At 45.3% G+C, this 7,367-nt stretch overlaps 1 pseudogene; it reads left to right on the forward strand.

The window, feature by feature from the left end:
* The first annotated feature begins 1,275 nt into the window (after positions 1-1,275).
* LOC139360877 (uncharacterized) lies at positions 1,276-1,885 on the forward strand (annotated as a pseudogene).
* The last annotated feature ends 5,482 nt before the right edge of the window (positions 1,886-7,367 follow it).

A 7,367-nucleotide genomic window follows, 5' to 3' on the forward strand; every position in this document is an offset into this window, starting at 1 on the left:
TCAATGCCCCATCAGTCATCTAGAGGATGACTTTCAGAGGCTTGATCATAATCCAGGAATAGAGTTAGAGGTTCTTGTCCTTGCCTTTGCCCTTGTCCTTATCCTGCAGGACCCCCCTGTGAGATAGGTTGATGAGGTCGTGGCTGTAACAGCCTAGAAGGAAGAGGTGGTCCCCTCATGACAGAGAGAGGGACACTTACTCTTCTAATGATCCTCTTGTTTGCAATGAGGACAAGGTCCTGGGGGGTGGCTTGTAATTCGGAGGTTTGGGATATTCTCTACTCTAGTGTCCTGGATTCCTGCAGTGATTATAGGCCCCCATTCTGTTACTATTATAGGGATGAGTCTTGGGTTTATTAGCTAACAAAAAATAATATGCCAATGCCATTGCTATGTAATTCGCTTTTCCTGAGTGATTTCTCATAACTTAGAAAAATTAACAGGTTTTATCACAGCCTTTTTCATTCCTTCCAACAAGCACGTTATTATATAATCTTATCTGCCTCACGTTTGTTTGTGACTGGTATTGCCAATTGGGTTCTCTGTCGATGACAGCTTCTGCCCAAACTCTTTTATCATTAGGATTATGAGCATGAGCTTTATTTGTTTATGCTTGAGCTAAAGACCATATGTGTGATTTTTCTTTGTGGGAATGGCGTGAATATGTCTTGTCAGGTTAAATCAAAGGAGTTCTTGAGTGAACTTAGAGGGATCCTGGCTAAATCAACCCAATGTGGGTTAAATTTGTGAAAGATCAGACATTGGAAGAGGGACATGAACTCGAACTGTTCACAAATCTCTATTTGCCATCTTGTGGAGAGGCAAAACATATTTGGGATTTTTGGAGGAATCTAAGAGTTGCATATGTGACTCCCGAGTGAGCATGTGAGGGGGATAAAGTATCTGGTTACGGGAAGGGTTGATTGGGGGATGGAGCAGATGGAGAGGTTGTAGGTGAAGCAGGAGCAGACCAAGGAGAGTGTGGTATGCAAAAAGAAGAATCGTCTAAGACATCAGAATCAGGGAGAGAGGAAGTTCCTTGGAAGTATAGGGAAAAGAAAGAGAGACCAGACGGTTACTGTGTCTATGTAGAAAGGGAAGACATAAGAAATTCCATTTTGATCTGTACCTTAAACAATTGCTTTGCTGAGATGTTGTTAATTTGTAACTTTGCCCCAGCCACTTCGCCCCAACCTTGTGCTCACAGAAACATGTGTTGTATGGAATCAAGGTTTAAGGGATCTAGGGCTGTGCAGGACGTGCCTTGTTAACAAAATGTTTACAGGCAGTATGCTTGGGAAAAGTCATCGCCATTCTCCAGTCTCAATAAATCAGGGACACAATGCACTGCGAAAAGCTGCAGGGACCTCTGCCTTGGAAAGCTGGGTATTGTCCAAGGTTTCTCCCCATGTGATAGTCTGAAATATGGCCTCGTGGGATGAGAAAGGCCTGACCATCCCCCAGCCCAACACCCGTAAAGGGTCTGTGCTGAGGTGGATTAGTAAAAGAGGAAAGCCTCTTGCAGTTGAGATAGAGGAAGGCCACTGTCTCTTGCCTGCCCCTGGGAACTGAATGTCTTGGTATAAAACCCAATTGTACATTTGTTCAATTCTGAGACAGGAGAAAACTACCCTATGGCAGGAGGTGAGACATGTTGGCAGCAATACTGCTTTTTTATTTTTTACTCCACTGAGATGTTTGGGCGGAGAGAAACATAAATCTGGCCTACGTGCACATCCAGGCATAGCACCTCCCCTTGAACTTAATTGTGACACAGATTCCTTTGCTCACATGTTTTCTTGCTGACCTTCTCCCTATTATCACCCTGCTCTCCTACCACATTCCTCTTGCTGAGATAATGAAAATAATAATCAATAAAAACTGAGAGAATTCAAAGACCGGTGCCTGTGCAGGTCCTTGGTATGCTGACTGCTGGTCTCCTGGGCCCACTGTTGTTTCTCTATATGTTGTCTCTATGCCTTATTTACTTTCTCAGTCTCTCGTCCCACCTGATGAAATATACCCACAGGTGTAGAGGGGCAGGCCACCCCTTCAGGAAGCATACATGATAATTTTTATTTGGGGGTTTGGGGATAAAGCCAAAAAGACCTGAACATATGGGACCTCTGAATGCAAAAAAAAAAAAAATTATACAATTCTTTTTGAGAGTTTGTGGATTAAAATGGGGTCAGTTTTTAAGACTGCAACTCAAGGGCGAGTAGGAATGAATTGAAGAATGAATTGGACCCATGTTGGGTTTAGTTAAGGGATTACAAGATCCCTGAGGTGTCCCTGAGGGATTTGGACCTCCCTTTTCCCTGTGGCCCACTCTATTCAGGGGTGTCCCACCATGGAAAGAAGGCTTGCCCTTACCTGGATGACCAGGCCAGGTATGCCCGCGTTTGAGTGGTCAACTCAAACCTAATGTGAAGGAGAATTCACCTGTAACTTGGGATGTGGTGCTTCTGATGTTGAATCCAAAATTGTGTCCGCAACCAGTGGAGTGCACAAAGTTGAGATTATTGTTTCCAAGGCATGGTTTACAGAGTGTTCAGTGAAAGTGAACTTGCCACCACTAATGGCTAATTATTTTATTTAATTTTTTTGTAGAGATGGAGTTTTTGGTTTTGTTTGTTTGTTTTGATACTGAGTCTAGCTCTGTCACCCAGGCTGGAGTGCAGTGGTGCGATCTGGGCTCACTGAAACCTCCACCTCCTGGGTTTAAGCAATTCTCCTGCCCCAGCCTCCTGAGTAGCTATTACAGGTGCACACCACCATGCCAGGCTAATTTGTGTGTGTGTGTGTATTTTCAGTAGAGACGGGTTTTACCTTGTTGGCCGTGCTGGTCTCAAACTCCTGACCTCACATGATCCCTTGGCCTCCCAAAGTTCTGGGATTACAGGTGTGAACCACTGCACCTGGCTATCAGCAGATTTCTAATCATAAATTTTGGGGAACAGAAGGCAGTGGGCTGATACATTTAAAGCAGTGGAAAAAAATAGCTGTCAACCAAGAATCCTGTACTTAAAAGGTGAGGGAGAAATTAAGACATTCCAACAGAAACAAAAGCTGAGTGAGTTCATTACCTCTAGCCCTGCCCTGCAAAAAAATGCCAAAAGGAGTCCTTCAGGTTGAAATGAAGGGACACTAGGCACTAATTTGAAGCCATAAGAGGAAATAATTTTTTGTGTGTGTGTGCGAGATGGAGTCTTGCTCTGTTGCCTAGGCTGGAGTGCAATGGTGCAATCTCGGCTTTCCACAACTTCCGCCTCCTGGGTTCAATCAATTCTTCCGTCTCAGCCTCCCGAGTAGCACCACTGCACCCAACTAATTTTTGTATTTTTAGTGGAGACAGGGTTTCGCCATGTTGACCAGGCTGATCTTGAACTCCTGACATCAGGTGATCCTCTCACCTTGGCCTCACAAAGTGCTGGGATTACAGGCGTGAGCTACCTCACCTGGCCAGAAATAAAGACCTTAGTAAAGGTAAATACATGGGCAGTTATAAAAGCCACTATTAACTTTGGGTTGCAATTCTATTTTTTGTTATTTCACTTGATTTAAGAGACTAATACACGAAAAAATGAGTATTAGTGTAAAAGCTAGTATTAATGTAACTGATTTGTAACTTCACATTTTGTCTTCTACATAATGTATGAGATTAATGCATTTAAATTATTAGTTTATATTTCTGGACATACAATGTATAAATATGTAATTTTGTAACATTGGTAACTGAAAAGGAGTGGGGATGGAACTGTATAGGGGCATCTTTTTTTTGTTTGTTTGTTTTTCGGAGATAGGGTCTCACTCTGTCACCCAGGCTGGAGTACAGTGATGCAATAACAGCTCGTCGCAACCCGAACCCCTTGGGTACAGCTGATACTCCCACCTCAGCCTCCCAAGTAGCTGGGACTACAGGCGTGCGTCATCATGCCTGGCTAATTGGTTTTTCTTTCTTTCTTTTTTTTTTTTTTTTGATCTTGGCTCACTGCAAACTCTACCTCCCTGGTTTAAAAGATTCTCATGCCTCAACCTCCTGAGTAGCTGGGATTACAGGTGAATACCACCACACCTGGAAAATATTTGTATTTTTTAGTAGAGACAGATGTTTCACTGTAAAAAAAAATCAACTAAACACAAAAGAAGACAGTAACACAGGATATAAAGGACCACAAAAAAAGCTGTTAGATGTCACAACTGCTGTGACTTTACAGTAAGGGAGGAGACCACCCCTCATATTGTCTTATGCCCAATTTCTGCCTCAAAAGAAAGAAGAAAGAAGTAAAAACTAAAAGGCAGAAATGAAATCCACAAGCAGACAGCCCAGCGCCACACCCTGTACCTGGTAGTTAAAGATTGACCCCTGACCTGACCGGTTCTGTTATCTATTACAGACATTGTATAGAAAAGCACTGTGAAAATCCCTGTCCTGTTCTGTTCCGTGCTGATTACCGGTGCATGCAGCCCCCAGTCACGTACCCCCTGTTTGCTCAATCAATCACGACCCTCTCACGTGCACCCCCTTAGAGTTGTGTGCCCTTCAAAGGGACAGGAATCGCTCACTTGGGGAGCTTGGCTCTTGAGACGAGTCTTGCTGATTCTTCCAGCCGAATAAACCACTTCCTTCTTTAACTCAGTGTCTGAGGGGTTTTGTCTGTGGCTTGTCCTGCTACTTCTTGGTTCCCTGACTGGGAAGCAAGGTGACTAATGGACGGTTGAGGCAGTCCCTTAGGTGGCTTAGGCCTGCCCTGTGGAGCATCCCTGTGGGGGACTCTGGCCAGCTTGAGTGACATAGATCCTGAGAGCACTCCCAGGTAGGCAATTGCCCTGGTGGAATGCCTCACCAAAGCAGTGTGTGGCAGGCCCCCACGAGGATCAACACAGTGGCTGAACACCGGGAAGGAACTAGCACTTGGAGTCTGGACATCTGAAACTTGGTAAGACTAGTCTTTGGAACTTGCCCACTCCATTTGAGTGGTCTGATCACCCATGGTGTGCCTGTACCGGCACTTTAGTTTTTGTTTTTGACTTGACTTGAACTGCTTGATACTTTGGTTTTCATTTTGACCTGGCTTGGATTTCTTGATTTTCTTGATACTCTGATTTTGGTTTTGATTCTGGTTTGGTGTAAACTGTAAAAACTGTAAACTGTGTGTGTGCCCTTTTTACCCATTCTTTGTTTTGTGGTATGTGTGTGGTGTGAGCGTGGTGTTTTGTCTCGAGGAAACATGGGTCAGGCACAAAGTAAGCCCATCCCACTATGTTGAAAATTTTCAAAACGGGATTTAAAGGAGACTATGGAGTCACCATGACCCCAGGAAAATTTAGAACTTTGTGTGAGATAGACTGGCCAGCATTAGAGGTGGTTGACCATCAGAAGGAAGCCTGGAGAGGTCCCTTGTCTCAAAGGTATGGCACCTGTAAGTCAGGGCACCCAGATCAGTTCCCATATATAGATTCTTGGTTACAGCCAGTTTTTGACCCCACCACAGTGGTTAAGAGGACAGGCAGCAGCTGTACTAGTAGCAAAGGGATAGTTAGTTAAGGAAGGTTCTCACTCTACCTGCCGAGGGAAGTTGGCACCAGAAGTCCTGTCCGACCCAACACCAGAAGAATCATGGCAGGAACTGGTACCAGCAATACCCCTTCCTTATCGGGAGGAAGGGCTCCCCACCCCTGAGCCAGCAGCATCTCCACCTCCACCAGATTACCACACCCCTAGACCACCCAGAGTAGACAAGAGAGGAAGTGAAGCCGCAGGAGAAACTACTCCCTTGGCAGCTCGCCTACAGCCCAAGACTGGAATCCAAATGCCCCTGAGAGAGCAGCAATATACTGGGGTAGATGGGGACAGACACATGGTGGAAAGGCGTGCCTTTGTGTATCAACCTTTCACCTCTGCTGACCTCCTCAATTGGAAAAATAGTACTCCATCTTACACTGAAAAGCCTCAAGCTTTAATTCACTTGCTCCAAACTATTATACAGACCCATAATCCTACTTGGGCTGATTGCCACCAGCTGCTCAGGTACCTCTTTAATACAGATGAAAGGCGAAGGGTGCTTAGGTGGCAACTAAGTGGCTAGAGGAGCAAGTCCCAGCTGATTACCAAAACCCCCAAGAATATTTAAGAATTCAACTGCCAGGAACAGACCCCCAGTGGGACCCGAACGAGGGACCAGACATGGAGAGGCTAAGGCGGTACCGTGAGACATTAATAGAAGGTGTAAAGAAAGGGGCTCAAAAGGCCACAAATGTAAATAAGGTTTCTGAGGTCATCCAAGGAAAAGAGGAGAGTCCAGCGCAATTCTATGAAAGACTGTGTGAGGCTTACCATATGTACACTCCTTTTGATCCAGACAGCCCTGAAAATCAGCGCATGATTAACATGGCGTTAGTTAGGCAAAGCGTGGAAGATATCAGGAGAAAACTGCAGAAACAGGCTGGGTTTGCAGGTATGAATACCTCACAGTTACTGGAAATAGCCAATCAAGTGTTCGTGAATAGAGATGCAACAAGCCGCAGAGAAAGCCATAAGGAAGGTGAACGCCAGGCTAGGCAAAACGCCAACTTACTGGCCATGGCCATTAGGGGAATTACCCCAAAAGGAGAGGAAAAGGGGGGTTCCGGGAAGAATACCCAGTCTAATCGCCCACACTTGCAAGGTAACCAATGTGCATATTGTAAGGAAATAGGACATTGGAAAGATAAGTGTCCCCAACTGAATGAAAAGCAAGGTGATTGGGAACAAAAGACCTCAGATAAAGTTGAGGGAGCTTTGTTCAATCTGGCTGAAGGGCTACTGGACTGAAGGGAACTGGGCTCAAGCACCCCCAAGGAGCCCATGGTTAGGATTACAACTGGGGGAAAGGACATTAAGTTTTTGGTCGATACTGATGCTGAACATTCAATAGTGACCACCCCAGTCACCCCCTTATCCAAGAAAACCATCGATATAATCAGAGCAACACGAGTTTCCACTAAGCAGGCTTTCTGTCTACCACGGACCTGCTCGGTGGGGGGGACATGAGATAGTTCACCAGTTCTTATACATGCCTGACTGTCCCTTGCCCTTGCTGGGAAGAGACTTGCTTAGCAAGCTGAAAGCAACCATCTCTTTTACAAAACAGGGCTCTTTACAGCTAGAGTTACTGGGAACAGGAGTTATCATGGCCCTTACAGTCCCCCAGGAAGAAGAATGGAGACTTTTTCTAACCGAGCCAGGCCAAGAGATAAAACCAGCTCTAGCTAAGTGATGGTCCCGAGTATGGGCAGAGGATAATCCTCCGGGACTGGCCGTCAACCAAGCCCCCGTACTCATAGAAGTTAAGCCTGGGGCCCAACCAATTAGACAAAAGCAATAT

This window comes from Macaca nemestrina, chromosome X (genome assembly GCF_043159975.1).
Source record: "Macaca nemestrina isolate mMacNem1 chromosome X, mMacNem.hap1, whole genome shotgun sequence".
NCBI lineage: Eukaryota > Metazoa > Chordata > Mammalia > Primates > Cercopithecidae > Macaca > Macaca nemestrina.